Here is a 15191-nt window from a genome sequence, read left to right as displayed (position 1 = left end):
AAATTCGAAGTATAATATACCAAAATGATTAGGAAAACAAGCTCTGCAACATACAATCATCAAATCATTCAAACAACCATCCGTACAAACATTCATAGTTTAAATACCAAGAAATTCGAATGTAAATAATTAAATAGAAAATCACCTGATGTTTCTGGGTTGAAATTGATGGAAGATTTGGATTCTAGATTTCAGTAGCTTCGTTTTGAGTATATGAACGCCAAAATCGGATATCGATAACGCCTCCGAATTTGTGTTTGATTATGAAGAACATAATATAATTATAGTATTTTCTCTGTAAAAACTCTGTAAATACTGTTTGCAAATGATTTCCGGTATAAAATAAAATACGGTAGAGGCAATTTATAATTACGGAAAATTAGTATCCCATTGGATCATTCCGGATATAAAACGGTACGTTTATTTATAAAAGCTGATCCAAACGGTACCGGTTTTCGAGATAATTATCTAAATCAGTACAATTTGTACTACGGTCTTGGTCTCAGTACCTGGTTACACGTATTACGAGGTGATAATTATGATAGTTTAATAAAAAGCTCCCGTTTATCAAAAATACGAGTTTTATTGATTTACCGAAACGAATAATGTATCAAAAATGTTGCGCCGGGACCCTCGCAGGACAAACCGTACGCTGGATTAAAAAAGTCGAAACATGGAAAATGCTCAGAATATTGCAATTAGGTTAGGAAGGAGTTCTCGAAAGAGTTTCGGGTTCTAAAAACGTAAAAAAGGATAACGGTGGTTGGTTCCCGTTTTTATAAAATAGATTTTAAATACCTGGAAAAAGATTTTATAAAATCCATATGATTCTTATAAATTCAAAAATCAACATAAAAATAATTAGGAAGATATGACAATTATCTATATTTTATTTTGGACATATAAAAATTAAAATACTCAATTAATAATATTTTAAACATCCAAACACATTTAACACTTAACAAATAATTCACAGAATAGATACTGAACACATATAATAATTATTTAATAGCAAAAATAATTACACTATATATCCCGGATATTACATCCTTCCCACCTTAAAAGGGTTCTGTCCTCAGAATCTCCTAAGAAAATAAATTAGGGTACCTTTCTTTCATATCTTTTTCTAACTCCCAGGTTGACTCTTCAACCTTTGGGTTTTCCACAATACTCTTACTAACTTTATTACTTTATTCCTTAATACTTTCTCTCTTTCCTCTAGAATCTCTATTGGACTCTTTACATATGACAAATATGCCTGGAGCTTTATTGGCTCCTACGCTATTACATGCTTGGAGTCTGGATTATACCTCTTAAGCATCAAGTACGTGAAAAACATTATGAATTTGCTCCATGTGCGGAGGTAATGACAACTCGTAAACTACTTTACCAATGTGCTTTAAAATGTCAAAAGGTCCGTCATATCTTGGGCTCGGTTTTCCTTTCTTTCCAAACCTCGTTAATCCCTTCCACGGTGATACTTTTAGTAATATCAAATTCCCTTCTTTGAATTCCATATCTTTTCTTAATTAATCTGCATATTTCCTTTGACTATCTTGTGCTGCTATCAATCTTTTCTAGATAACTTTAATAGCTTCCTTTGTCTGCTGTACTAATTTAGGTCCAAGTACTTTGCATTCTCTTACTTCATCCCAATACACTGGAGATCCGTATTTGCGTCCCTAAAGGGCTTCATGGAGTGGCATCCCAACACTGGTGTGATAATTGTTGCTCTATGAAAATTCTACCAGAGGTAAATGCTCGTCCCAACTTCTTCTAATATCAATAGTACACACGTGCTACATGTCCTCGATTATCGGGATCGTTCTTTCACTCTGGTCGTCCGTCTGCGGTTGGTACGGCCGGTTGGTAAGCCGTACTCATATTCAGTCTCGTTCCCAAACATCCTTGAAAACTCTCCCATAATCTTGAATTAAATCTTGGATCTTGACCGGATACGATGGACACAGGAACCCCATGACGAACTACGATTTCCTTTGAGTACTGATTTGTTCGGTGAAAATCTCCTATTTATAGACAGAAAATGAGCTGACTCGGCAAATCTATCCATTATAATCCAAATGGTATCATGATTAATTTTTGTGATTGGTAACCCAAACTATGAAATTCATGGTGATATGCTCTCACTTCCACTCTGGAACCTCTAATGAGTGTAGCAATCCACTTGATCTCTGATGCTCTACTTTAACTCTGTTGACATAGATAATATCTGCTAATTCATTCCGCAATTTCCCGCTTCATATCTAACCACCTATAATTTCCTTTAAATCTCTATACATTTTGGTACTCCCTGAATGAATTGAATACCCCGAATTATGTTTCATCCTTCAATTTTGTCACTAGTGGAATCCAAATTCTAGAAGAAAGCCTAAGAATACCTTGATCGTCCTTTTCGCGTGCACAATTTTTCACCTACTGAATGATTTATATCCTGATCCAGTATCTCTTCCTGACACTTCTTTATCTTTTCTAACAATTCTGATTGAAAAGTTATACTTATACATTCTTACTCCTTTTTAGAACATGAACTCTGACCTCCAATTCCAACTGCTAGAATTCCATAGATAATTCCGCTTGTATAGTCTCTATGTTCATTCTCCCTCTTTCTTACCCATCTCTTGCCACTACATTTGCTTTTCCTCGGGAGTTCATATTTCAAACTCTTATGGTCCGTATATATCTTCATCTTTCTCTATACTTATAATATTTCCCAATCTTTTAAAACAAATATTATGGTTGCTTTTAATTCCCAGTTATGAGTAGGGTACTTCTGCTCATAAGGTTTCGGTTTTCTGGATGCATATGCAATAACGGTATTACTTTGCATCAACACACATCCTATTCCCTTACGAGAAGTATCACTATAAACTATCAAATTTTCTTGATTCTTTTAAAGTGATAAAATAGGTGTTGTAATCATTCTTTTATTTAATTCCACAAAATTTTCTTCATCCTTCTCCATTTCATATATCTTTCTCGCTTTTCCTGGTTAACCTCATCCAAAATATTTCAACTTTCAAGAATCTTGCACAATCTCTGATAATAACTAGTCCACGATAAAACTTCTTACTTTTGTTGGTACCTCTGGTCTTTTTTCATTCATACTATCTTTAAACTCTTCTGCTGAATCCTCTTTTTTTGTCTCCTCCTTACTGACTGTCTATACTAAGAATTATACTTCTTGCCATTAAAGTTTTCACCTGGTAAACTTTTTATACCGCTTCTTCCTTCTTTGACTCCTCAGCTATCATTATATAGGTTGCATGGTTCTTCTTAAGTAACACAAGTACGTCTTATCCAGATTCGTCCTTCAAGATTCAACTTGTCAAATTTAAATATCACTGGTATATCATTCATCCAACTAACATTTCTAGAATTTTGTAACAATAGTACTGAGTTCTGAAAATTATCTTTGATATGTCCATAAGTTAAATTTTCACTTGGTAATATACCCAGTCTTAAATCAATCTTATAGAAATACCTTGCTTCGTTCATTTAATTAAACAAATCATTGGTTCGAGGTAACAGATATCTGCTCTTGAGAGTAAATTTGTTGAGCTTTCGCTAACACATAATCTCACCCTTCCATCCTTTTTATTAACACATCGTGCCGGTGCATTTTAGGGGGTACGCTAGGTCTAGTTGCTTTTTCTTCTAATTATCTCATGCGTTTGCTCTGGTAACTTCTTCATTTTATCTCGTGCCATTCTGTACGGGGCTTTGAACACTGGCTTCATTTCTAGTGCTAAATCAATCATAAACACATTTTCTTTATCTAAAGGAAATATTGGTAACTCGTCTGGAATTATATCTTGGGACTCTAAAATCTTCAAGTTCGGTTTGCCCCGGACTCTTAGTTATAATCGTCATAGCACGTATATTTTGGTCACTGTAACCTTAAATCATTCTTAACAAATTCTTTAGTTTCCTTTGTCCTTTAAACTTCTTCATGTTTTCATTTGGCGTCTTCAGAACTATCTTTCATTACGACGGTCTACCTGGGCATCACACTTGAATAGTTAATCCCCTCCTGAAAATAATATCAAATCCTCTTATCTCAAATGATATCAATTATTCGCAGCATATTGCCAGAAATATCGATTCCGCCATTGGTACTTACTTATTCAATAACTGCACGTTCTTTACTTGCTAGTCCTTTAGTCATCAAATTATTGATTCGACTGGATAATTCATCTTATCAATAAAACCTTGAGAAATATATGATCAAATTGCTCCCACATCTTTTAAATACTTTAACGCATAAGGTATCCGCGATAATCTTCCACGTTATCATATTCATATTCTAAATAACATATTTCTCAGGAAAATCATAAATTCTCGTTCTCGGAGATGTATTCCTTATTAAAGTAGATTCCCTTGACTCGTAATGCATTCCTGGCTAGGGCCAGTGATTCGTAATTCTCATCATGTGCCTTTGTTTCCTTTCCATGCATGAGAGATAGATGAGACTTTGCCCGCTGGGTGTATAATATATTGACTTTTGTTTGAAAAGCTCTCGTAAGAACAACGGTACAACGAAACAACTAGAAGAATTCAAAATTTTAATAAACTTAGAGTTGAATAAAAGAAGAAATAATGATTAGAATAGGAATGAGACAACCACATTGGTACTTAAGATGGCCAGTCTTTCATACCGTATGGCATACAGCACATGATTAGGTGGCGTCCCACCCGACTCTTCGTCATTCCGACAAAGCATTTCATCATAACACTGTTTGTCCCAATCAGAAAGCAAAATCCGAGGGGAACAATTAAATTTGAAAGGAATGCAAAATCCTCCGTTTTGATATCACCAGAAAGAATTTGTTAAGAAAAGGAGTTCATACACTTTTAGGAACTTAAAAGGAATATATGCTGAAATGTTGAAGACGATAATGATACCATTGGTCACTATCCATATTGCACTTGTATTCATTTTTCGAGCTTGTTCGATCATTTCCCAATTGTATCACATAACAACTTTAGAAGTATGCTAAAATTGCCTTCGCAACTAAGCATAATGGTATATTCTTACTTGTTAAGTCTCACGTCTGTAACATCGCACCTACATGTATAATACTTTAACAATTCAATCATAATGGCGTTCTTATCTAGAATAACTTTGAGTTTCCTCTTTTTAATTTGGAATAACCATGAATCATTCAACATAGCGATCATTTTATTAATAATATTCTTCCTTTAGAAAAGTCTGAAAATTTTCTCAATCTTCTTCGATCATGCTCAGGCTTCTGTTTAATTAATGAATTCTTCGAATTCTGATAATCCCAGTAATTGGATGAATAGTTACTCCGTACGCTGGTTCTGTTGTTAATCCTATCAGATAATACTTGCATCCACTTCTTTGTAATTGCAGGGTATCTCATTCTCCGAATTAACAATACTGAATCTGAAACAACATCCTTCCAGATAATCCGGGTCCTTTAACAAACAAGAAACTCCAGTAGTAACTTGACAACCAAGGTTTAAAACTTATTTAATTCAAAAAGGCTTTTGGAAATTTTGTGAGGAAAATCTTTTTCGAAAACTTGTTAAAAATTTTGAAAATTCTGAAAATCACACCTCAGGTTGTCCTTACTGTATGAGTTGGTTGTTGTCCTTCTTATTACCAGATACCAAGTTAAAGAAACAATCACTCAAGGGTCCGTTCACTTCCATTTATCTCATTTCCTTCATTGGGGTCTATTATTCTCCGTAAATAAACAAAAACTTCCGCTATCGTTGCACGTTATCTTATTCGTAGCTTCACATTAAGGCTCCCATACTGGTAGTATCCCCGTTAACCACTTTATAATTATCAAGTAGAACAGACTATCCAATAGTCAACAAGTCTGCTAATGTCGCATCATCTTGTTAGAATATATATATCATATCATTACAACACCATTTCCTAATTTCGAGAAATATTCAGATCCCTAATCTCCTCTAACTCTCTCTCTCTTCAACCCTTATCTACTCCATTCCACAAGCTAGTCATGAGTGGCCTAATTACCAATAGCTTCTTGTAATCTGATAACAGCCATCCTCCAGAACACTTGAATCTTCTTTCTTAACTCCTTTCTCACCTTGATTTGTATCTCAATACTCACCATTTACTGCAGCTATCGTGTCCCTTCTCACAAATGTTGTTATTTCATTGGAAAGGTTTTTAAACTAAGGATATAGAATATAGTATATAGTAGACAGAAAAGATGCATTCATGGTTGAATGTTCAAAAGAACAAGAATAAGCAAATGAAGGTTCTTCAATAGGTAGTCTCGTATCGAGAAATGATAGAATAGCGCTGAATAACTTGGAGAGGCGTAACTGTCATAACAGAAAGTAATACCGCTAATACTGATAGAAGAACAAGGCGCAAATTAAATCTGGGAGAAGATGACGATCCTTAAACGGAAGGCTCTAAACGATCAGTTGATGCAGGGAAATCAGGATCTGTCATTGTCGTTGCCTGGATATCACGTCGCTAGTTGAGAATCCCGAATCGCAACACGACCTGTGCCGGAGACCTACTATACATTCGCACTCAAACTCACAATAACCTATATTTCTATTTCCTATTCCTAATCCTAACCCTCTACCCAATCCCGACAATCTAGGCTTGTTTCAGTGACTTATAACCTGTAGCTCTGATACCAACCTGTGGCGCCCTCCAAACCCGGGTCAGAAGTTTGGGGTCCACAACACATACTCAATATATAAACCTGTATATAAAATATTATTTGCAATGACCCTGCTTTACATAACCACGGATCGCAACAGGTTAAAGTATGAAAACAAGCCACAACCTTAACTTTTATTACATCGTACCAAATCCCAACTAATTTAATTTACAACTAGTTATGAAATTATTCTTGCAACCTTACTATCTCACTACTGTAATAAGCTCCTGCTAGCTCGATCAACCATAATCTGGAATCCTAGCTCGAACATTGAACTGGGAAACCTCGCTATCAACTGTATCCTTTGTAACTGTAGCATACATAAAAAGATTTGCAAGAGTGAGCTAACTAGCTCAGCAAGTCATATCATTATTCACTAAGGTTAAACAATAATAAACGAGATGATTCAAAGGAATCAAGTTTCTTGTTAAACAACTAATAGAATTGGATATTCATTTTAAGTCTTTAAAACCAAGGTTAGGCTGCTGATCAGTCACGCACTAACCCCGAGTATAGCATACAACATTGCTCTAACTACTGGATCCAAGGCACACATTGGCCAAACTTGACCATTGATATGGTCTGACCACGAATCTGGTCTACACAAAGAAAACTATCCAATTCTAAAGCAGTTCAATATGATAAACAACATAATTCAATAAAATCTGATCATAATCAATAATAATAAAACTTTTGTATAAAGGCATGGTAAAAATTCATGGTTACTGAAAGGGTATGTCAAAGTACATGAAAGAAGTGGCCTCCAGCCTGCAGGACAATCGGGTATTAGATGAATAATGTTTTTACAGGGTTTTAATACTTTGATGTCACAAGGTATGATTAAGTATAAAAGTTTATGTATGTTTAAAACAATTTTGTTCCAGTGTTTGGTATGTGATGGTTATATATTTGTGGAGTAGTATCGTATTTGTTTGGTTTAATATTTGGTAAATCAACAAGAAACGGTTCACAAAGAATAAGGCTTACAGCTCAAGATTAAATGATGTGGCTCAGGTTCAAGGCTGAAGGATTCAAAGTATTTTCAATATAAAACAAAGCTATTTTGAGTATTAACAATATGTCACAAGAGAATTTAGAAATATTTGCAATATATCTAGAGAAAGGTTTAGAAGTACTTGACTTATCATAATCGATTTCAACTTCACTTGTACTTATCTACTGACTCCATTCAACAATCACTCGTCTGCTTTTCTTATGCCTCGCTTCTATTCTCTGATTACTTGCTGTATTTTCTACATGACAATTCTATTTTCTGATCACCTGCTTCCCTTTCTTACGCCTTGCTTATTCTGCTAGGCATTATAAATATCTATCAATATTTAACTCATACGATTCTATTCGACATACACTTCTATCTACCCTTCGTTTCACCCAAATCCGATTAACGGATTGAAAGATATGCTATAAACAAGTAATCACCGAATATATAGACCGACAATCAACCAATAAGTCACATATAACACATATCACGTCATATAATCAATGATATATCACTTATAAAGAAGTCTCAGGTAATAAACAGGCTTTTAGGTAATAAAAATGATTTTTAAAACATTTTTCGAAATTAAAACGGGTTGTTGGATCAATTACAAAGTAATAAACAGAGTTCGGTTGGCCACATCTGGCTTTGAAACAATTTTATAATAATTTTCGAGCCTTAGAAATACTTTACAATAATATTTTAAAGCTCGAAACTATTTTTCGGAATTTTTAAATCATTTTTAAATAATTAAATCTAATTAAATAATTAATTAAAATTAATTAATAATTAATTAAATCAATTAATCAATTAATTTTCGAATTAATTGACTAATTAATCAATTAAAAATTAACTGAAATTAATTAAATAATTAATTCAGATTTATTTTTGAATTAAAAATAATTTTTGGAATTAAAATAATGATTTTTGAAATTAAAATAATCATTTTCGGATTTTTCTGAAATTAAAAACAATTTTGAAAATAATTTATAAAAAGAAATCCAAATTTTAAAAAAATTCAAAACAGGAATCCAGAATTTGTAAAATTCTGGAAACTTCAGGTACTAACTTGCAAAAACGCCAAAAACAACTTTGATTTAGGGATAATCTGGATCAAAACCGGGTTTTTAATAAAAAGAAACGGGTCAGGAACCGGGTCGTCGGGTCGGGATGAACCGCCAGACGAACCCTGAATACGGTGACCCTTTCCAGATTCCGGTGACCTCAATTGGGGTCGAAAACAACCTCGTTTGATCTATTTTTCAATGCAAAATCAGTCTAAGCACTTCCAGAAGCCTAACCATTCAACAATCTGTCCACAATAATCATTTAATCAATTTTCCGGCCAAAACACGAAGAACTCCGGCGAGAACTTCAAACAACAACTCCGTTCAATCTAGAAATCGTCTGATAACATGCTATATATGATTAGATTGCAAATTTTAAGGGGAACAAAACCCTCCCCTTTAGAACTTCTGATAATCAAGAACATTCAAACGAATATAAACCCTAATTATACAATTCGAGAATCAAACCCTAATTTGAACATGTTATTGAACTCCAAATTCGAATTATAATATACCAAAATGATCAGGAAAACAAGCTCTGCAACATACAATCATCAAATCATTCAAACAACCATCCGTACAAAAATTCATAGTTTAAATACCAAGAATTCGAATGTAAATAATTAAATAGAAAATCACCTGATGTTTCTGGGTTAAAATTGATGGAAGATTTGGATTCTAGATGTAAGTAGCTTCGTTTTGAGTATATGTACGCCAAAATCGGATATCGATAACGCCTCCGAATTTGTGTTTGATTATGAAGAACATAATATAATTATAGTATTTTCTCTGTAAAAACTCTCTAAATACTGTTTGCAAATGATTTCCGGTATAAAATAAAATACGGTAGAGGCTATTTATAATTACGGAAAATTAGTATCTCATTGGATTATTCCGGATATAAAACGGTACGTTTATTTATAAAAGCTGATCCAAACGGTACTGGTTTTCGAGATAATTATCTAAATCAGTACAATTTGTACCGCGGTCTTGGTCTTAGCACCTGGTTATACGTATTACGAGGTGATAATTATGATAGTTTAATAAAAAGCTCCCGTTTATCGAAAATACGAGTTTTATTGATTTACCAAAATGAATAATGTATCGAAAATGTTGTGCCGGGACCCGCGCAGGACAAACCGTACGCCGGATTGAAAAAGTCGAAACATGGAAAATGCTCGGAATATTGCAATTAGGTTAGGAAGGAGTTCTCGGAAGAGTTTCGGGTTCTAAAAACGTAAAAACGGATAACGGTGGTTGGTTCCCGTTTTTATAAAATAGATTTTAAATACCCGAAAAAAGATTTTATAAAATCCATATGATTCTTATAAATTCAAAAATCAACATAAAAATAATTAGGAAGATATGACAATTATCTATATTTTATTTTGGACATATGAAAATTAAAATACTCAATTAATAATATTTTTAAACATCCAAGCACATTTAACACTTATCAAATAATTCACAGAATAGATACTGAACACATATAATAATTATTTAATAGCAAAAATAATTACACGATATATCCCGGATATTACATCACGTAACACGAGTACTCAAATAATAAGCAATATATCTATCTATGGCAATAATTATATTCTAAATATGGTCGTATAATACACAACCCTCCACTGGATCGTCTGTCCCGGTCACTTACGCGTTCATCCAATCAAAATATTTTTATAAGGGATTCGAATCAATCAATATCCTCAGATAATCAACTTCTAATGTCAAATGGACAGGAGTAATTTTCACAACTGATGGCAAAATAACTAGAATAATTCGTTATTAGCTAATCACCAAATAAAGATCCAATGTATATAATATATCTAGAAAGAATAGTTATTCACTAGTACAGATTAAGCTTTTAGCATCGATCATAATATGTCTAAGGCGTCGGTTATTGGGCATAGTATATGTAGGGGACGCTATAGATCTAAGTCTTTAGTGTCGGTCAAATGGGCGATGCTAAAATGTCATCTGTGTCGGTCAAATAACCGACGCAATAGAACTATTAACCGACGCAATAGATTTATTAACCGACGCAGTAGGGCTATTAACCAACGCCTATACATGCACAACAGTGTCGACTGTTTGCAATGCCGACGCCTATTACCACTTTATTAGCGTCGGTCTTTTAAAAATGCCGACACATATGGTCTTTGTTATTGCATCGGACCCCTTACAACCGACACCTAAAGTCATTCATTTTGAAAAAAATTGTTTTATTCGTATCCTAATTAACCTACTCTACATATATACCATAATAGTCATCAACAAACATCAACCAATATAATCATATAATACAATTCTGATAGAATATTTGATTAAACTAATATTTTCAATTTAATGTTATCTTGTTTATAATTGGAAGAAAAAATATATATTCAGTTACAAATACAAGCGATGTTCAGTTGGGCCTTCTGTCTCTCCATTTGTGTTCAAGTGCAAGTAGTTAACAATACGGTAAAGGAGCCATTGCAACAGGTTTTGGAATATCAAGCTTGGCAGGGAGCAACCGTCCAATTAGCTTTACATAAACCTAATAAAAGAATCTCTTGCGACACCAAAATGATCCAAGCTTCTCATACTCAGCATTTGTAACACATATTATTTCAAATCAGGGCTACATGCCAACACTGACCCCCTCACCAAATACCTAACATGGGACTGCAAAAGCAACTCATGAGCTTTATTATATAACATCATAAACTTAAATAGATAAATTATTTTACTAGGATTGTAGGGCTTACTCTTTTGGTGTAGATATTTTCACTTGATAATTATCTAGAACTTGAGATCGCAACTCCCATTCTCTGTAGTTCAAGAAAACCAGTCAAGAACTGTCGTGTAGTCTTTCTGCAAATGTCTTTCTGCAAATCAAGGAAACAATATATACCCACTAGTAAAGATGATGATGTCCAAAGCATTAATTTAAGGAACAAATTGGTATATGATATCAGACAATAACAAAATATAAAAATGAACCAAATGTTCTTCCTACAGTCAAAAGTAATTTGAATTAATAATACCTTTCATAGAGTACATGTTATAGATGAGGATGACAAGAATTGACTGCTCAGACAACACATTTGGCCAAGCAGCCTGGTTCATTCCGACAGATAGCCCAAATGCAGCCCATTTTAATGCGAGTTGTTACGAGAAATACGACTCCTGCAAGTAAAGTCCTTAATGAGAACATGGAGTGTAATCTACGAAAAATTGTTCTGACAAAAATTGCAAACCTACTATGTCATCACAAGTAGCACAAATGTGCTCTCAGTCTGAAATTGAAACCTTAAAAAGTTGATTTACAATGTGACAGGATAAAACAAACCTATATTGGTAGGACGAAATATCATCTCTGGCATAAAGCAGCGTTTATTAAAGCATTAAAAACGTAATATTGTAAATTTATTATCTTCTTAAAGATATGTGACTTTACATTCTTTGTAAATCAAATTTATATTTGTTCCCAAGCTCTTCTGCATGTTCTTGCTGTTCCATTTCCATTTTGTTCTGTATCATGTCCTACGGCTTCATCAGACAAGATAAGATATATGTCTCCTTCAATAGGCTATTTCACAAAACCCTTTTTATATGCAACACCATCGGGAAGTACATTAGTGCTTTAAAAATGTTATCATAGCCACATTTCCTACAGAGACATTTGCAGAAGAAAAATCAAGCAACGCATTATATTCCAGGACAAATAGAATGACTTTTATTGTAATGTAATTTTCTCAGTGTTTGAATAAAAGTTAAGAATGTCAATTACTATCGTCTTTTTGTATCCTTTCATTGCTACTAATCAATGTTAATGTAATTGGACATTGAGAATATTAAATCCAAGTTTTGTTTAGATTACAGGAACAACACATGGACACATGAACATCAGTCAAATTAAATTGAAATGCTAGTAATTATGATTTCAGGGTTTCTTTATCTCGCTCCAGAAAATAAACAAATAAATAGAAGCAAATTAAGAAAGTAGAGTAAATTAAACATAAATCAAATAAGTAAGAAGCAATGGAAATTATAGTACCATTAAATTACATTATTTATTTATGATGAATACTTGCACAGAGCTAGCAGAGACATATCAGTAATTTTAGCATGTGATACACCTGCAACCTTTTTAATTCTCATTGCCATATTGTCTATCGCATCCTTGAAATTGGTACAAGTTTGCTCGCAGAAGCTCAGAAACAATTATGAGATGCTCCTGTAAATTTTAAGATGAATATAATGACATGTATTAGTCATAAGAAAATATTGTTCTATTCGAAATGGACCAACTACCAAGTTTCAGAGAATACGCACACATTCGTACATTATTCACGTTAGACATAAATTATGATCTAGGCTATAAAAGAAGTGTGATTGTTGCCAAGGAAATAATAAGTACATGTCAATGATAGTCTGCAATATCCAAAATAAATGTATTTTTCTTAGTTTGCAGTAAAAGAGAATGACTTTCAAGTTAGCCACTTCAACATATTATCAATTAAGAATTTAAAGTAGACTAATATCTAACTAGACGAAAACAGAGAGTTAGGATTTAATTGTGCATATAGACACAATTGAGGTATGTGCTTGAAGCTTATGTACCCATTGTATTGTTTTATACATGAGGATAGAGCACCTATTAAATTGATGCACAATACAAGACTGAATAGGTAGACAACATACTATAAATTTTAGTCTTTATACTTTTCAAGATGCAATGCATATATTTACAAAATAAGGGGTTAGTGTAGGATTAGTAACCTCAGTCAGGAGATGCACAAACTCGCTGACTACAGCACTTGTATCCGAGATTTTGAGGTTCCAGTTCCACTTGGCATTGGTATAAAAATAAAGGGAACGAATCGTACATGATATCCAAAACCTGGCTATGAACACTGCAAACTCAATTAAATAAACACAAACATACAAGCAAAGAAACCCCTGTTAATACAAATCAGGTTGTATCTAGCTATTAAAATATCCAAATAATTACCTCTGCCCGAAACTAGGAATCACAAACCAGGTGTATCTTGAAATAAATTAAATGTCCGGACATCCTTTACAAGAAACGAATTCATAACAATGCTCAATGTAAGAAAATCCACAACAACAAACGATACAGCTAGAGCTAGCTGTGTTCAATTTCTAAATTTGTAATTGTTTGGATAAACAAATTGCACGGCTAATACAAACTGTACATGGTAACAAAAATAACAATGAGAAAAATTATAATAAAACTGGAAACACTATAGACACAAGAAGTTCTTTCCTGATTATATAATTATTTTAAACAATGAGTACATGGAAATAAAAAAAAAACACAATATAGTTAGCACTTGTGTACAATTCTTTCTGGTATTGTAAGACGATATAAAAACAGAGAAAAAAAAATCCAAAAAGTTGTATACAATCATCGGAGATTTAAGTATAAAGAGGAAGAGGACATCACAATCAAGAATGAATCATACATAATATTAAAAACCTAGCTATAAAACTGCAAACTTAATCAAATAAACACAGATATACATACCCGCAAAGAAGCCTTCTTTTCGTTAATACAGAGAACCCTAAACTAGCAAGAACCTACAGAACCTAGAGAAGCCCAATTAACCCAGCACAGTAAAATCACTTTAATATAATCTCCGACTGCAGTTGAGGGAGTTGTACTGATTTGTGATTTGTAGAAAGTCTAGAGGAAGTGGTGGGAGCGTGGGTCTGTAGACGAGCATTTTTTGGCACTCAGGTCTGTGGGACTTAAGTCTGTTCTGCAATCAATAAATTTTAGTCTTAGATATAATCTGTGATTTTCTCAATTATATTATTTAATTCATATTTTCAGTTTATATTAATTTTCTTTTAAATAAAATAATACCATTAACGTTGAATGAATTTATCAAGTTTATAACAAATAGTTTTATTAGTATCAACAAATTACATGGAGTTAAAAATTAAAACAATACTTTTTTTCATATTAGTAAAATTTTAAAATTTGATAGTCGATCTATTTATCAAACATATCTCTAAAATTAAACCTTAGTAGATATTTATTTTACGGTCAAATTATTTAACAATCTTTTTATTAGATCACAGACATATAATTATTTTAATTTAAATATATAATAATGAATTACTTGTGTTCAAAATATACTCCGCGTTTCACATCGGCTTGCAATAAGGTTGAAGGCAAAAGAATTGTTTTTGTAAAAAATAAAAAAGTGAAAAAATGATGGGACCGATAAATATTTAATACATGAGTTGAGTATGGTGAAAAAAGTGGTGGGTTTACTTGGTTATTATATTTTAAAATTTAATATATTTAAAAAAAATTGGAATGTAAAAATTTGTGAGAAATTTTTTAAAAAGGAAATCGTGGAGAAATTAATCAGAAAGAAGAAGTTTTTTAATAAATCTAAT

General features: G+C 32.9%; 1 long non-coding RNA gene across 4 annotated transcripts; it reads right to left on the bottom strand.

The window, feature by feature from the left end:
- Nucleotides 1–11099: 11099 nt before the first annotated feature.
- Nucleotides 11100–14531, bottom strand: LOC141717776 (uncharacterized). 4 transcript variants are annotated; one of them, XR_012573757.1, is made up of 7 exons: nucleotides 14308–14531; nucleotides 13539–13672; nucleotides 12903–12993; nucleotides 12214–12426; nucleotides 11801–11942; nucleotides 11522–11641; nucleotides 11100–11438 (listed from the first exon to the last, which is right to left on the bottom strand). It is a non-coding gene; the product is annotated as an uncharacterized LOC141717776 (long non-coding RNA). The 4 variants fall into 4 exon arrangements; XR_012573755.1 differs by lacking the exon at nucleotides 12214–12426 and having other exon boundaries at nucleotides 12825–12993; nucleotides 13539–13834; XR_012573754.1 differs by lacking the exon at nucleotides 12214–12426 and having other exon boundaries at nucleotides 11102–11438; nucleotides 12825–12993.
- Between the last annotated feature and the right edge of the window lie 660 nt (nucleotides 14532–15191).

Source organism: Apium graveolens, chromosome 4 (genome assembly GCF_009905375.1).
Source record: "Apium graveolens cultivar Ventura chromosome 4, ASM990537v1, whole genome shotgun sequence".
Classification (NCBI taxonomy): domain Eukaryota; kingdom Viridiplantae; phylum Streptophyta; class Magnoliopsida; order Apiales; family Apiaceae; genus Apium; species Apium graveolens.
Note: the sequence above shows the minus strand (reverse complement) of the source record. Positions and strands in the feature narration are given on the sequence as shown.